Here is a 15849-nt window from a genome sequence, read left to right as displayed (position 1 = left end):
ATTTTAAAAGCTACACTAAGCAGCCGGATGAAGAGGTACATAAGGGGAAGTGTAAGAGGATCTCAGTATAGGGGTTTCCCATGGACTTGAGGAAATGATACTCCTAGCACACGACAAGTCCTTATTCAACCCCCTCTTTCAGCCTCCATGTACTGTCCAGAAGCTCTTCCAGCCCCGCTCTTTTGGGGTTTTAGGGAGACTTCACAATATAGGCATGATTATTCAGGGAGTGGGTAGAGAAGCCCAACAAGGCTAATCTGCTCAGAGTCCTCCTGGGCTCCTTGTGCAGCATTCCCTCCTCCAGGGTATAGGGCAGGACCCTTCGGAATGTGGAAGGTCTTATTATCAAACAAAGTAGGTCAGAGAATTTCTTCATAGTCAACTAAAGGCAGGTGACAATTACAGGTTCTATGACTCACTTATGGAGAGGAAGTTTAAGCCAGGAAATGTGGTCAAAACCACCTTCAGGTATGATTCTATCACAGGTATGATTCTGTAACAGTCTAGAAATAGATTCACACAAAACAGGTCAGTTAATTTCTTTTTCAGTACTGGGCATTGGATTAATGACTTTCATGCTAAGCTATATCCCCAGACCTTTTAGTTTTTAATTTTAAGAGAAGTTTTCACTATATTTCTAAGTGGGCCAGATCAGGGTAGAATTTTCAGTCCTTTTGCCTCAGCCTCCCAGAGCTCTAAGATTATAGGCATGTGCCATCAATTGATTTTTAACAACATTATTAAGGTATAATTTATGTAAACAGAACGTCACATACTTAATTGTACAATGTGATAAGGTTGCATACATGCAAACACCAACATATATCCAATTGAATTCTGACAAAGGCGTAGAACCAATTCAGTGAAGAAAGTCTTTCCAACAAAACATGCTAGAACAACTCAGTACAGTATCCAACTACAACATAACAGTAATCCATACCTCATACCTTATGCAAAAATTAATTCAAAGTAGGTCATAGAACTAAATGTAAAGTATAAAACTATACAATGTATTTTCTTATCAAACAAAAGGCAAAATCTCTAGTGATCTTGGTTAGGCAAAGAGTTCTTAGCTATGATACCAGGAACACAAAATGTAAAATACAAAATTGATATGTTGATTTCATCAGATTAAAATATTGTTCTGCAAAAGACACTGTCAAGAGAATGAAAAGACAAGCCACGGATGGAGGGAAAAACGGTAAATCACACAATTGAAACCAGATTGTGCCAGGCATGGTGACACAACATATAATCCCAGCACTCAGAGGCTGAGACAGGAGGATTGTTGTGAGTATGAGACCAGCCTGGGGTACATAGTGAGTTCAAACCCAGCCTGAACTACATAGCAAGACCTTGTCTCAAAAAAACAACAAAAACAAAACAGAATAAAAAGGATTTGTTTCTAAAGTATATAAATAACTCAAAACTCATTGATAAAAAGACAGGCAATCCAGTTTTTAAAAATAGGCAAAAAGTTTTAACACTTTACTAAAAAGGTTAAAAATGTGACACATAGGAAAAATGTGCATTCTTAATCACTATAAATATTCAACAAGGGCTGGGGTATAGCTCAGTGGTAGAGCTCTTGCCCAGTATGCTACAGGCCCTGGGTTTAATTCTCAGTACTAAGAGAAAAAAACTCAATGAAAATGACAAACCTAGCTGGGCATGGTGGCACATGCCTGTAAGCCCAGGATCACTGTGAGTTCAAGTCAAGTCTGAGCTACATAGTTCAAAGCAAGCCTAGACTATATAGCAAGACCTGGTCTCAAATTAGAAAGAAAGAAAGAAGGAAAGAAAGAAAGAAAGAAAGGAAGAAAGAAAGAAAGAAAGAAAGAAAGAAAGAAAGAAAGAAAGAGAAGGAAGAAAGAAAGACAATGATAAACCTATACTCAGTTATTATAATAATTTAAAACAAAATATTAGAGAATGCTAGAGAGAATACAGAACAACTGGAACATACACACATTGGTGTAAGGCATGCAAAATGATACACCCACTTTGGAAAACATTTTGAAGTTCTTCTAATGTCAGTCATACACCTACCACACAAGAAATCACACCCAGGTGAAATGAAACGTTATCAGGCACTGCTGGAAAGATGAGCAGTGGTAGGCATCGGAGAAAGCAACTTTCCGAGATTTGGTGTTCGGACTCCAGAATGAAGCAATGTGAAGGAAGGGAGTGAGTCTCTGGGACCCAGGAAGGTTCTGAAGCACGAGCTGAAGCCCACAGGGAGACGGAAGAGAGAGACTTCAGTGAAGAAGAAAGGTCTCAGACAGCACTTTCTCCCTGAGCCTGGACTCTGTGGCAGGGGCAGCTTGAATTTGCAGGAGCAAAGTGACTGCTGACAGCCTCAGAAGCCTGCTGTGGAGCACAGCAGTGGTCACAGTGCTGCAGTGGATGGTGAGTTATTTGGGTGCAGAGGTCCCCCGGAGAAACAGTGGGTGGTAGCCACCCTGGAGAGGGGCCAACTGAGCTGTGAGGATGAGGCTATGGAGTTCAAGTCGGTAGGAGGGGCACACAGTGTGACAGGCTGAAGAATTTGGGCTCCAGTCTCACAGCCAGAAGCTAGCCTGGACTTCGAAGAACTGCAAATGCAGGCTTGCTGGGATTATCCACTGCCCCAGCATAATGCTACCGCTGAATTTCTGGGATTAATCTACTTAGATCTGGGCATCTACCTATGACAGCAGAGACACATCTTCAAGTGGACTGTTTTTTTTCTTTTATTCTTTTTTCCTTTTTTGGCTTTTTCTTTTTTTTTTTTTCTTGTCTTGTTTTTGCTTGTTTTGTTTTCTTGATTGTTCTTTTTCGTTGAGTGTGAACACAGGTTTGTTACTGTTGTTACTCTGTTCTGTACATCCTTTTACTTCTTCTTTTTCTTTCCCTCCTATCTTCATCACCAGTTTCCCCAAATTTGCATAATTCATACTTTATCCTCCAGCCTTACTTCTAACCTCTTCTTCTTCTTTTATTTTTCTATTTTTGCTCCAACGCCTTTGAAGTTTTCCCCTCATGGTAAAATTACCATATTGAATGTTTATTTATTGTACACAATTTTCTGGTTCATTTTAGACTTTGTTGGGGCCAGGGATTTAGCTCAGCGGCATAAACGCCTGCCTTGCAAGCGTGTGGTTGTGAGTTTGATCCCTGGTACCAAAAAATATATATATATATGTTTCATTTTAGACTTTGTTATTATAATCACTGTTGTAGTCAGTTTACAAGGGAAAATATTTAATACAATTCACAAATTTTATAGGATTATATTATAATATTCACCCAAAAAGCCAAATGCAAAAAATGCGGGAGATCTGGCCAAATACTGGAGACCCAAAGAATACAGTCGATCCCAAAGCAATATCTTGCTTGAGTCCAGTTGAAGATCTACAGGCTGTGGCAGCTGGAGGCCTAGAGCCCACAACAGTGTCTCATGCAAGTCTGTTTCAAGGATCTGCACTGGGGAAGCCCAAAAGGTCAGTGGTAGAAACTAGAAAGTCTGCACCAGCGGGATGAAGGATCTGTGCCAGAAGGCTGAGGGATCTGCGCTGGAGCCAGGAAGCGATGCTCAAAGTAAGGACCAGAGGTCCTCCAAATAGAACCACAGTCATCCTCAGTGATAGTAAGGAGCTGAGCTTTTCTGACAATGAGAACAGCTGAGTTCATACCAGGAAAGCCAGTACAATGAGCTTCCCCAGGAGAATCAACAGCTTACCCTCTTTCTCTCCAGCTCTCATTTTTATGCTATTGGCAACAATCCTCAGGTGGGTCTTCTACATTCAGAACTATGCTGATTCAGTTCAGTTGCATGTTACAAGTTGACCCTTAATTAATCCAACACCCCTACAAATCTATTTAACATGGTTAAAAGTGGCAAATTCATAGTTACCACAGTTTGTCATTTTCCAGCCTGTATTTGATGTTATTGGTATTGCTGATTTTACTACTTTAACCAAAGTGACATAATTGTTCTAACCAGTGGTTCTTTCTGGTACACGGAGACCAAGATTGCCTAAGGGTCATAAACAGTACTATAGGCCAGCGCCGAAGAATCAGAGAACAGCAACCTCTCATCCCCATAAACTTAAGAGGTAATATCTTGCAACAGACTCAAAACCCAAAAGCCAGCTACAACTGGAAGATATCTTTGAGAAGTACTCATTTCCTGAAGATTCTAAATACTAGCAATAAAGCTACTCGCCATAAACAATTTATGAGCATCTATCCAGGAATTGAACGAAAAAATAGAAAATGAGAAGACACTCAAACAAGATGCAACCCCAGGCATCTGGTTAGCCAAAGGCAAACTCAGAGGTCATTGAATTCAAACAACTTGTGAAAGCCTCCAACCTGGACTCTCTGGAGTGGGACTAGCAGAAGTAACATAACAAGTCAACCATGGTGGCGCACTCCTGTAATCCCAGCACTGAGGCAGGAGAATCATTCCAAATTCAAAACCAGCTTAGTGAGCCCAAGGCCAGCCTGAACTGCATAGCGAGACTGTCTCAAAATGACAAAAAAAAGTTCTGAAGGATACTCTAGAAAGAGATAGGACTACAAATCTGTAAAACTCAAAAGAATGTATCACCAGGAAAGGTAAAAGTTAAACAGGGAGCGGAAGGAAGTATCACAAGAAAATAATATAAAAAAGATAAGTCAATGCACTCAAATTATAATCTCAAGGTCAATGTTAAACGTCTCAGCTCATGAACCAAAAGAAACAGACTGGCAGAATAGTTCAAGAAGCAAGATCCTGCCAGGCTTGGTGGTACATGCCTGTAATTCCAGCACCCAGGAAGCTGTAAGTTTGAGGCCAGCACAGGCTAGATAGTGAGTTCAAAGCCAGTCTGAACTGCATAGCTAGACCTTGCCTTTGGTTAACTAGCTGTCTGGGGTTGCACCTCATTTGAGTGTCTTCTCACTTTCTACTTTTTTTAGTTTCCTTTCTGGGTAGATGCTCATAAATTGCTTATGGGAAGTAGCTTTATTACTAGTATTTAGGATCTCCAGGAATGAGTACTTCTCAAAGATATCTTCTCACTAAACCTTGCCTCCAAAAAGAAAAGCAAGATTCAACAATATGCTGCATACAAGAAACACATTTAATTCAAAAAAAGTCATAGTCTGAAAATCAAAGGATGGAAAGCAATACTCTATGTGATAGAAACCCAGTATATTAAGTTACTTTTCTCTCATTGCTGACCCAAAATTAAGGAACAAAAGATTTATTTTGCTCATAGTTTGTGGAAGTTTCAGTTCATACTCAGCTAGCTCCACAGCAGGGTGGCTCATGGTAGTGGGCAACAGCAAAATCAGCAAGAGAAAAATAGGAAGAGAGTACAAGAAGGCTCTTTCTGTCCCATATACTGTGCATAGGCTGCCTACCCACGGGTGGGTGCAGCACTCACACCCATAATCCTAGCATTGAACCATAAATCAATCACAAACTCTAGAAGCCTGCCCCCATAACTGCAGGAGGCTTTGGCGAGGACTTCTAGACACAAAACGTAGCACCCAGAAAAAAAGGAGGAGTAGCTATCTATATGCAGACAAAGTGATTTTCAAGCCAAGACGGATTAAGAGAGACAAAGAAGGGTACTACATCCTTGTAAAGGTAACAATCCAAGAGGAAGAGATAATCATAAATATGTGTGCACCAAATACCAATGCATATATAGCAATAAACAATAAAACAAATATTATCATATATGAAAAATCAAATAAGCACTAACACACTTGCAGTGGGTGAACTCAATATCCCACTGTCACAAATAAGCAGATCATCTAGACAAAAAACCAACAACGAAATATCAGAACTGAACCAAATTTTGAACCAATGGACTTAGTAAACATCTACAGAGTGTTCCAACCCACAACATCACAATACACATTCTTCTCAGCTGTACAAAGGATGTTCTCCAAAATAGACTAGTTCATAGAAACAAGCTTTAATAAATAAAAGGATGGGGCTGAGGATTTAGCTCAGCGGTATAAATGCCTGTTAGGCAAGCGTGAGGTCCTGAGTTCAATCCCCAGTACGATAAATAAATAAATTGAAATTATTCCATACATGTTATCAAACCATAGTGCAATGAAATTGGAAAACAATGGCAAAACAAACCACAAGAACTTCATAAACACATTGAAATTAAATAACACCCTCCTGAACAACCAATGGGTCACAGATGAAGCTCAAGAATAAATTAGACAGTCTCTACAATTAAATGATAATGCCAAAACAGCATACTGGAACTTATGGGACACAATGAAAGCAGTCCTAGCAGGAAAATTTACAGCAGTCAATACCCGTATCAGGAAAAGTGAGTAAGCTCAAATAAATAACCTAATATTGAGCCGAAAGCTTCTAGAAAAAGAAGAGTATGTTCTGTTAGGTCACATTTGGTTCTACTCCCTTCCAAAAAAGTAATAAGAACTGTGGGAGCAACAAAACCCAAAATGTGTAATTGTCATTGTACAAAAGAGAGGAAAAGAAAGTGCTCTAAACGATATAACTGCATGTATATTTAAGTGTATAAGATAGAAAATGATATCACTGAGTTTTATTGGATCATTGAACAGAACTGTTTGCAGTCTCATGTTGGAATGTCCACTTTACAAGCTTTAATTTTGTGACTTGAACAATTATTTCTAAGATGACAATATGTAATCCATTAACTAGTGATTTCCTACTGTTTATTTTTTTCTGTAAATCTGTATAACTTGTACCCTTTCTCTGCTTTTTTTTCTCTCCTTAAATAAAATTAAAAAATAAAAATAAAAAAAGAAGAGTAAGTCAAGCCCAAAGCTTGCACGAGAGAAGAATTTATAAAGATTGGAGTAGAAATTAATGCAACGGAGATTTCAAAAACAATACTATCAGTGAATCAAAGAATTTGTTCTTTGAAAATTAAATAAAATTGACAAGCCCTTAGCCAATTATCAAAAACAGGGAAATAAAGACACGAAGCAAATGTACTTTTGAATAAAAAAGGTGAAATCACAACAGATCCTGAAGAAATCCAGATCATCAATATCTACTTCCAAGAACATGTATTTTGATCAGATGAAAAACATGGAAGATAGACAGATTTATAGATACAAATGAATTAACACAGCTGAATCAAGAAGATATAAAAATCCTAAATAAACCAATGCCAGTCAATGAAATTAAATATGCAATTAAAAACTGCCAGCCTGTGTTACACAGTGAACTTAAGGCCAGCCTAAACTACACATAGACTGTCTCAAAAAAAAAATCTTACCAACAAAGAAAATCCCAGGTCCTGATAAAGTCACTGATGAGTTCTACAAGAAATATGAAGAAGACCTAATCCTGCTACTTCTCAAAACTCTTTAATGAAAATGAAAGAGAAGCAATACTACCAAAGTCCATCCTGGAAGCAAGCGTTGCCCTGATACCACAACCTGAGAGGGATCCCACAAAGAAATGAAATACAGGCCAGTCTCCCTAATGAACATTGATGCAAAAGTCATCAATAAGATACTTCTGGGCCAGGCATCACAAAGCATGTCTGTAATCTCACATCTCAGGAGGCTGAGTCAGAAGAATTGCTGCAAGTTCAAGGCCTGCCTGTGCTGCAAAGTGAGTTCAAGGTCAGCATGAACTGTATAGTGAGACCCTGTCTCAAAAAGACAAAGACAAAAAAAAAATGGCAGGTAGAATGCAGCAAATTAAGAAGATTATATAGATCAAATAGGATTCATCCCAGAGAGGTAGGAATACTTCACGTCTTGGTTACTTTTCTCATTGCTGGGACAAAATACCCAGTATCTCAAATGAAGGAAGAAAAAGTTTATTTCACTTACAATTTGTGGACGTTTTAGTCCATAATCAGCTGGCTCCCAGGCAGGGTGGCATGGCACCAGGCAAACACTTCAAGGCAACAGCCAGCAAAATCTGCCAGAGCAAAAAGAGAGAGGATAAGCATCTTTTCCTCCTTTTATTGTGTACAGGCCATCTCCTCTTCCAGGATGAGTGTAGCACTCCCAAAATCTCTTTGCCCTCCTCTTGCAAAAGATGAGAATGTTTACAAAGTAAGAACCCTGGTTCTCCGCTGAGTCTCTTAATTAAATTTCTAAACTGCTCAAGTTAATACAATATATCAACCATAACAGTTCAACATACATGAATTAATAAATGTAATACACAATATTAACAGAACCAAGGACAAAATCATAAGATCATCTAAAGAGAAGCTGAGAAAGTATTTGCCTAAGTGCAACACCCATTCATGGTAAAAAAGAAAAATCTTGTAGAACATTGGAATATATAATCTTTATCTCAATCTGATAAAAAGCTATCTATGACAAACCAACAACCAACATCATACTAAAGGAACAAAAATTGAAAGATTTCAGTCTAAAATGAGAAACAAGACAAGGATGTCCACTGTCACCATTCTTATTCAGTATAGTCCTGGAAATATTAGCCAGAGAAATTAGATAAGCAAAAGGAATAAGGATAGTAAAGGAAGAAGTTTAATTGCAAATGGCATGACACTGTACTCAGAAGACCCCAAAAACTCTGCCAAAAGACTTCTAGATTTAATAACCACATGAACAGCATAGCTGGATACAAAGTCACCACTCAAAAATCAGTAGCCTCCCTTTATACGAATAACAAACTCACTGAGAGAGAAATTATGGAAGCCACACCTTTCGTGATAGCATCCAAAAAAATAATACCTAGGAGTCAATGTAATGAAGAAAGCAAAAGCCCTCTATACTGAAAACTACACCACTCTGAAAAAAAGATTGAAGAGGATATCTGAAAATGGAAAGATATCCCTTGCTTGTGAGTAGGAAGAACCAATATAGTGAAAATATCCATACTTCCAAAATTGCTAAACAGATTTAATGCAATCCAATTCAAAATTCCAATAGCATATCTCACAGAATTATAGAAAACAAACCTAAAATTCATTTGGAGCCAGAAGACACCTAGAATGGCAAAAGCAATTCTGGGGAACAAAGACAAGGTAAGGGTCATCACAATCCCTGACCTTGTGATCATACTACAAAACTATTGTGATAAAAATTGCATGGCAGTGGCAGAAAAAAAAAAACAAATTTGAGGGTCAATGGGTCAGATTAGAGGATGCAAAATCAACTGCAAACACACTCAGTCACCTTATCTTTGCAAAGAAGCCAAACACTTTCACTGGAAGAGAGACAGCCTCTTTAATAAATGGTGCTGGAAAAACTGGCTTTTCACATGCTGAAGACTAAAACTAGACTCATATCATTCACCATCCACTGAACTAAAATCAAAATGGATCAAAGATCTAAATATTAAAACAGAAACACTATGTCTTCTGGAAGGTAGAACTGTTGAAGACATAGCTGTAGTCAAAGACTTTATTAACAGTACCGCAAGGAACTGTTAGTATGCAAGGAACTATCACAAGTAATCAACAACTTGGATTTCCTCTTATTAAAAAGCTTTTTCACAGCAAAAGAAACCACCAAACAGAGTGAAGAGACAACCCATAGTGTCTCTGGAAAAACAATTGGCAGCTGTTCCCCAGACAATACACTACCATCTAGAATAGATAAAGAACTCAAAATGTCAGACCCTGCCCCCACCCAATTTAAAGACCTAATCAAAAAATGGGCATCTGAAGTGAATGGATACTTCTCAGAGGAAGAAATAGAAACGGCAAATAAGTATATGAAAAAAATGTTCAACATCAGCGGTCATTCAAGAAATGCGGATTAACATAACATTAAGATTCCATCTCACCACAAAAGCACGAGTATTATCAAGAAACCAACCAATGACAAATAAGGGTAGGCTCTGGGGAAAAGGGACCCCTTCTCTGCAGTGGGTGGGAGTCTAGACACTTTGCCACCACTGTGCAGATCAGCATGGAGATTCCTCAAAATGCTAAAACTAGAGGTTTTATTTGATCCAGCCATTCCCCTTCTTGGTAGCTTCCCAAAATAATGAAAACCGTCCTACCACAGTGACATATGCACACCCAAGCTTAAAGCGGCATAGCTGGTAATAGTTTAATCTTGGAAACAGCCCAAAATGCCCATCAACGGGCAAGCAAATAAAGAAGAGGTGTGATTTCTACTCAGTCACAAAGAAAGCTTGAGACATTTCTGATTAAATGGATGCACCTTGAGACCATACTCTTAAGTGAAATAAACCTGACACGTACATTTAAACATTGTTGTCTTTCTGTAGTGTGAGAAAGTATAAATAAGGACCAAAATGTATAACAGATAATGTTCAAATGGGAAGTGGAGAAAGAGAAAGGGGGGAAGAAAGGAAGAGATAAGATAAAAAGAATAGAAGGTAAAAATGGAAACAAAGCTTCTGTAAGTAAAGAAGGAAAGAGGGTGAACGGGAGGGGAGGAAAATGGTGGGGGGGGGAGAAAGCAAAATATACCAGGTATAGGTACAAATTCCCTATGATTAATGTTATCACTTCATATCTTTAAAATATACCAATAAAATTAAAAGAAAAAATACATAGCAGAGGCAAAATTTGGTTTCCCTATCTGCTCTAAAACAAGTTATCATACATGTTATCCATATATAAACATTTATTCATAAGCACCAAAAATTAGAAACAGCCCCAATGTCCTCCAAGTGCTGAATGGAAAAATTATACTTTATCTATACAGTACTACTCCCTCATTAAAATGATATAAAGTACTGATACACACAACAGATGAATTAAAATATTACAAATGAAAGATGCCAGAATCAAAATGCTACATTCTGAATGAACCCACATAGAGAACATTCTGGATAAAGCAAAATAAAAGGAACAGAAAATCGTTTTGAGGTTACAATGTGTATTATTTAGGGTTCACTAGAGGAATAGACTCAATATAAAAGTTTCATTTAAAAATGTAGCGTTTTACAAGGGATTCATTAGGTACTGCTGTGAAGGGCCGGAGCCTCAATGTCATCTTCAGAATCAGAGGTAAGAGAACCCGCAGTGGCTGCCTGAGCACCGCATAGAGCCGGGGATTCAGCAATGCACTTCGAAGGCCTGAACACTCACTTCAGAGCCACCAGTGCGAAGGCTGAAGGAACTGCAGGCCAACCTCTGAAGGCACAAAGAAAAGAACTCCCCCCGCCCCCAAAAAAAGGGCAGGTTTCCTTCTTTTTCCCCTCTTACTCCATTTGGACTCTGAGCCTGCTGGCTGGGGCTAACCTAACCTGCTGGTTGGTTCCTACTGAAGTCAAGCTGACACATTATAATTATCATAGCAGGAGTCATGAATAGGGGAGTAGCTGAGTCCAAAGAAACAAATACAAGTCTCTGGGGATAATTAAACAGCTCTACATCTTGATTTGGTTGGTAGTTGCATGACTGAATTCATTTGTCAAAACTCATAGAAACACACCCAAAGAAGAATGAACTTCAGCCAGATGTGGTGGTGCACGCCTGTAGTCCCAGCACTTAGGAGGCTGAGGCAGGAGGATCACTTGTTAGTTCAAAGACAGCCTGGGCTGTGTAATGAGTTCCAGACCAGCCTGAACTGCATAGTAAGATCCTGTCTCAAAACAAACAAACAACAATGAAAACACAAAAAAGAATAGATTTCACTACATACATGATTTAAGAGTAATTTTAGTAAGTAGAAATGGCAAATTTCTCACATAGAAGAATTCTAAATGAAAGAGTTCTATTGCCTTTACTCCTCAGGCTAAGGCAAAGCATCCAACCTTTTGGGTTGGAGAGGAATTGTCTTGGGTCACATAAAAAATATGTATTATAGTTAATGTACATAAACAACAAAACTGTCTCTTTCATATTTTAACTTATTAAATGATTTTACAAAATAACACAAGAATCCAAAGTTTATTTTTTGATTTTATATTACTTACTAGTACATATTTGTCATACATACATCACATTCATCGTAGAGAATTTGTACCTGTACATAATACCTCTCAATTCTTATTTTTTCCTCATTGTCTTCCCTCAACCCTTCTTCCCCTCCACATTTACAAAAGTTTTGTTTCCACTTTTTCCCTTCTATTCTCTACTTTTCCCCTTTTCCCCTCCGTTTCCCCTTTAGCCTTCCTTTGTTTACACTTTGGGCTTCTCTCCCAAGAGAAACAACGTGACATTAAAAGCTGATAGAGAAAGGAACAGATCACCTATAAAGGAAAACCCATCAGAATCATGGCAGATTTCTCAACACAAACGAAGTCAAGGAGAATTTGGAGTATAGTATTTCAAGTCCTGAAAGAAAACAACTTCCAGCTCAGACTGATACACTCTGCAAAAATATCTTTCAAAATTAATGGAGAAACAAGATACTTCCATGACAAAGAACAACTGAAGGAATTCACCAAATCTACCCTACAAAGAGTGCTGAAGGACATGCTAAAGAAAGATAAAAATGACCATGGTTCCAGGGCCAGCATCAGAGGGTTACTGCTGAGCTGGGCAGGCAGTAGAACAGAGGGGGAAGTAGGCAGCAACGGCAGGAAAATAGCATGGCCGAGATGAGCCAGTACACGTTGGCCTTGACCATTAATGTAGGTGGCCTCAGGTCACCAATAAAAAGAAACACAGGCAGAGTGGATTAAGAAGCAAGATCCATCAATGTGTGGTACACAAGAAACACATTTAACTTGAAAGGAAATTCATGAACTGAAAGTTAGAGAGAAAACAATGCTCCATGCAACAGGGAAGCAGAAAAAAGCAGGGATAGCTTCCCCATCAACTGCAGAACGGAGAAGAAAGATACAGCATCTCTATACAAAGAAAAGCTACTCAGCTATAAAGCAGGATAATTATGAGGTTGTTGTAGGTAAATGGATGCAACTGGAGATCATGTTCATGGGTGAAATGGTTTGGACTCACATGGGTGAACATTGTGTTGTCTCCCTAGTATAAAGATTCAAAATGTGCAATAGATATTGTGAAAGTGAAAGAGGAGGAAATGTCTAAAAAGAGAATGTCCAAGAAATCAACTAGCCATCCATCCTGGTAAGCCACGCAAGAGAAAGGTCAGAGAGGTGTCCCATGACCCTATATGGCTGAGAATCAAACACAGTTCGTGTGTCCCCTCCCTCCAGTCGCCCCCAAGCAACTGGATGGTGCAGAGGACAGGCTGAGCTGATAGCAAGTAAGGTGCATATAGCAACTAAATGCTCGTATTGTTGGGTTGATTGCACTGACCTGGGGCCAGTGGTCTGAGCATCTCTTGGGAGGATGACAGCAAATATGGAGGATTTCTGTCTTCTCTTTGAAAGCCTATATTGTTTGTGCTGTTTTGCTTTGTTCTGATTAACTATTTTGCTTTATTCAGCACTGTTTTGATTGGTGTTTTGTTTTTGATTTGATTTTGCTCTACCTGATGGAATGGACAACTATTGTGAAGATAACAAGATATACTATGGTAGCTATTGTTGTTTTCCTGGTATCCTACTCTGAAGTTTTGTGCCAATTTTGCTGTATTGCTTTGATTGGCTTTGTTTTGCTTGGTTTTGTTTTTGTTTGGGTTTTTTTTTTAATTTTACAATCTTTAAAATAAAATAAATAAAAGGGAAAGGTAGTAGCCATTGTTAATTTGCTATTATCTTGTTTTGAAACCCTGTATCATTTTCATTGCTTTCTTTTGATTGATTTTATACTGTTTTGTTGTGTTTGATTTTACTATGTCCTATGGTATAAACAGTTACTTTGAGGATAATAAGAGACATTTGGTAGCCATTGTTGATTTCCTATTATCTTGTTTTGAAATACTATATTATGTTCACTGATTTGTTTTGAATGGCTCTGTTTTTATTTTGTTTGGCTTTATTCTCTTTAAAATAAAAACATCTTGTGTACCTGGTTTATTTCACTTAAGATTATGGTCTCCAGGTGCATGCATTTTCCTACAAACGACTCAAGTTTATTGAGATGCTGAAGTTTACTACTTAAGAAAACTTACATGTATTGTCAAAAGTAATAATAATTGCCTATCTTCACAGGCACACACACTTGTAGGTAGGCAGGAGTACTATTATGGGAGCCTAGGGTGTAGTTCAGTGGTTGAGCTTTTGCCTAGCATATGCAAGGTCCTGGGATTAATCTCAACTATTGCATGACAGAAGGGAATGGAAGGAAAAGGAGAAAAGGGGAGGGGAGCGAAGCAGAGGAGAGGAGAGGAGGTGGAGAGGAGGTGAGGAAAGGGGAGGGGAGGGCAAGACGAGGGGGAGGGAAGGGTAGGAGAGAAAGAATAGATCTATGATTTGGATATTGTCTCCAAGGCTTTGTGTGTTGAAATTTAATTCCCATTGTAAGATATTAATGGAATGGAAACTGACTAGGGTGTTTAGAGGTCAGGGTTTGGAGAAGTGTTTAAGATTAGATAGTTATTAAAGTTGGACCCCATGTTTGATATTATAGATCCTCAAGGGAAAGTACACAACTTCTAGTTTTCACCACGATTGGCATATTATAACTACACAGTACACATTTTTAAATGAATGTGTTACCAACAGAGACCATATTGGATATTATTACTGCCTCCCGTTCCACAAAGAAAACTCTTCAAAGAACAGTTCAGAGAACAGTCTTGCCCTATCTGTGAAACTGCTGACCTGATGTAATTCTGAAGAAGGTGAAGTACCCCACCAAGGGAAAGCTCAATCTGCTCTTTACTGTTAGCTTCACAACAAACAAGAACCCTAGCTCCTGAAAAAAAGCGCTAATTTTAGAACTCCCTATACTAATGGTTAGCAGCCTCTCCCTTCTCAGGGACAGCTCGGTAAAATGGCTAGGTCTTAGGCTGAATATCCGGATTTCAGTCTCACCTCCATCACGTGCAGCTATGTGGCCTCAGTCAAATTAGTAAACCTGCCTCAGTTTCATCAACAGAAAAATGTAAACACTAACAGTCTATCCCTCAAACATATATAAAAATTATTGATGATACATAAAGTGTTTAAAACAGTACCTGGTACTTTGTGTTCGAAAGCGATAGCAATGGATAGCACTATAAATACCTTGATAGCTGCACAATACACTTTTAAATGAATGTATTAACCAGCTTTTATCCCCTCTTGGTAAGGTGCACCGTAAGGACAAAATGAGCTCTTTTCCTATCTCCTCTCCACCACAGATACACACACAGAGACACACACAGGACCTGGGAAAAATATTATACGATCCAAAAATGGTGATATGTATATTTTGATAACTATAAATTGAATGCACAAGAAAATGGAGGTGTTATAAATAAGTTAAAAAGGTTCTCAGCATGTATGCATATCTTCTGCTATTTCCCTATAATTAATTGCTGCACTCTTTATGACTTGATGTCGTCCTAGTCTCTTCAGCGGATGGAGTTTGTTGTAATGCACATGATAGCCCTCAAAACTGCGGGCCTCCTGACACTGGCTGTCTGGAGACACCGAGAGACGCGGATGCTGCGGCATAAAGTGGGTTACATGACAGCTCAGCTTTGGTGTTGGATGTGGGAAACGGGGTGCAGGGTGGGTCGGGCCAGCCAAGGGCCCTGCCAAGCCTCATCTGCCCGTTTCCGGACGCCGCTGGGGGCCACCACACAGGTGCCCAGCTCCAGGGTCTTGAGCTTGGAGAGCGGAGGGCGCGGCGGGTGCGTTGTCATCCTCCCTTCCCCAGCAGCACTGGTGCGACACCCCGCAACCCCGCCTGCGCCCCGAGAGGCCCCTCCAGCGCGCCCCGGGCAGCCTCCTGCGGGAGCGCCCTGACCTTGCCGCAGGCGGCCTGGGGCGCATCCTGGTCCGCCCCGCGGCTCGAGGGGGCGACGCCGCACCTGGGCCACCAGCCCCGCAGAGCCGCGCCCTCCCGCGCCCGCTGAGCCACGAGGCCCGAG

The 15849-nt window shown here is 39.5% G+C and overlaps 1 long non-coding RNA gene across 1 annotated transcript in view; it reads right to left on the bottom strand.

The window, feature by feature from the left end:
- Nucleotides 1–15849, bottom strand: part of LOC134470680 (uncharacterized) — a 70306-nt gene that overhangs the window by 53697 nt on the left and 760 nt on the right. The window contains exon 2 of the long non-coding RNA XR_010039728.1: nucleotides 7834–7924. This is a non-coding gene — a long non-coding RNA (uncharacterized LOC134470680). The remainder of the gene's footprint in view (nucleotides 1–7833; nucleotides 7925–15849) is intronic.

Source organism: Cavia porcellus, unplaced genomic scaffold, assembly GCF_034190915.1.
Source record: "Cavia porcellus strain 051 isolate PalLab524CR breed Dunkin Hartley unplaced genomic scaffold, mCavPor4.1 scaffold_1, whole genome shotgun sequence".
Lineage (NCBI taxonomy): Eukaryota > Metazoa > Chordata > Mammalia > Rodentia > Caviidae > Cavia > Cavia porcellus.
Note: the sequence above shows the minus strand (reverse complement) of the source record. Positions and strands in the feature narration are given on the sequence as shown.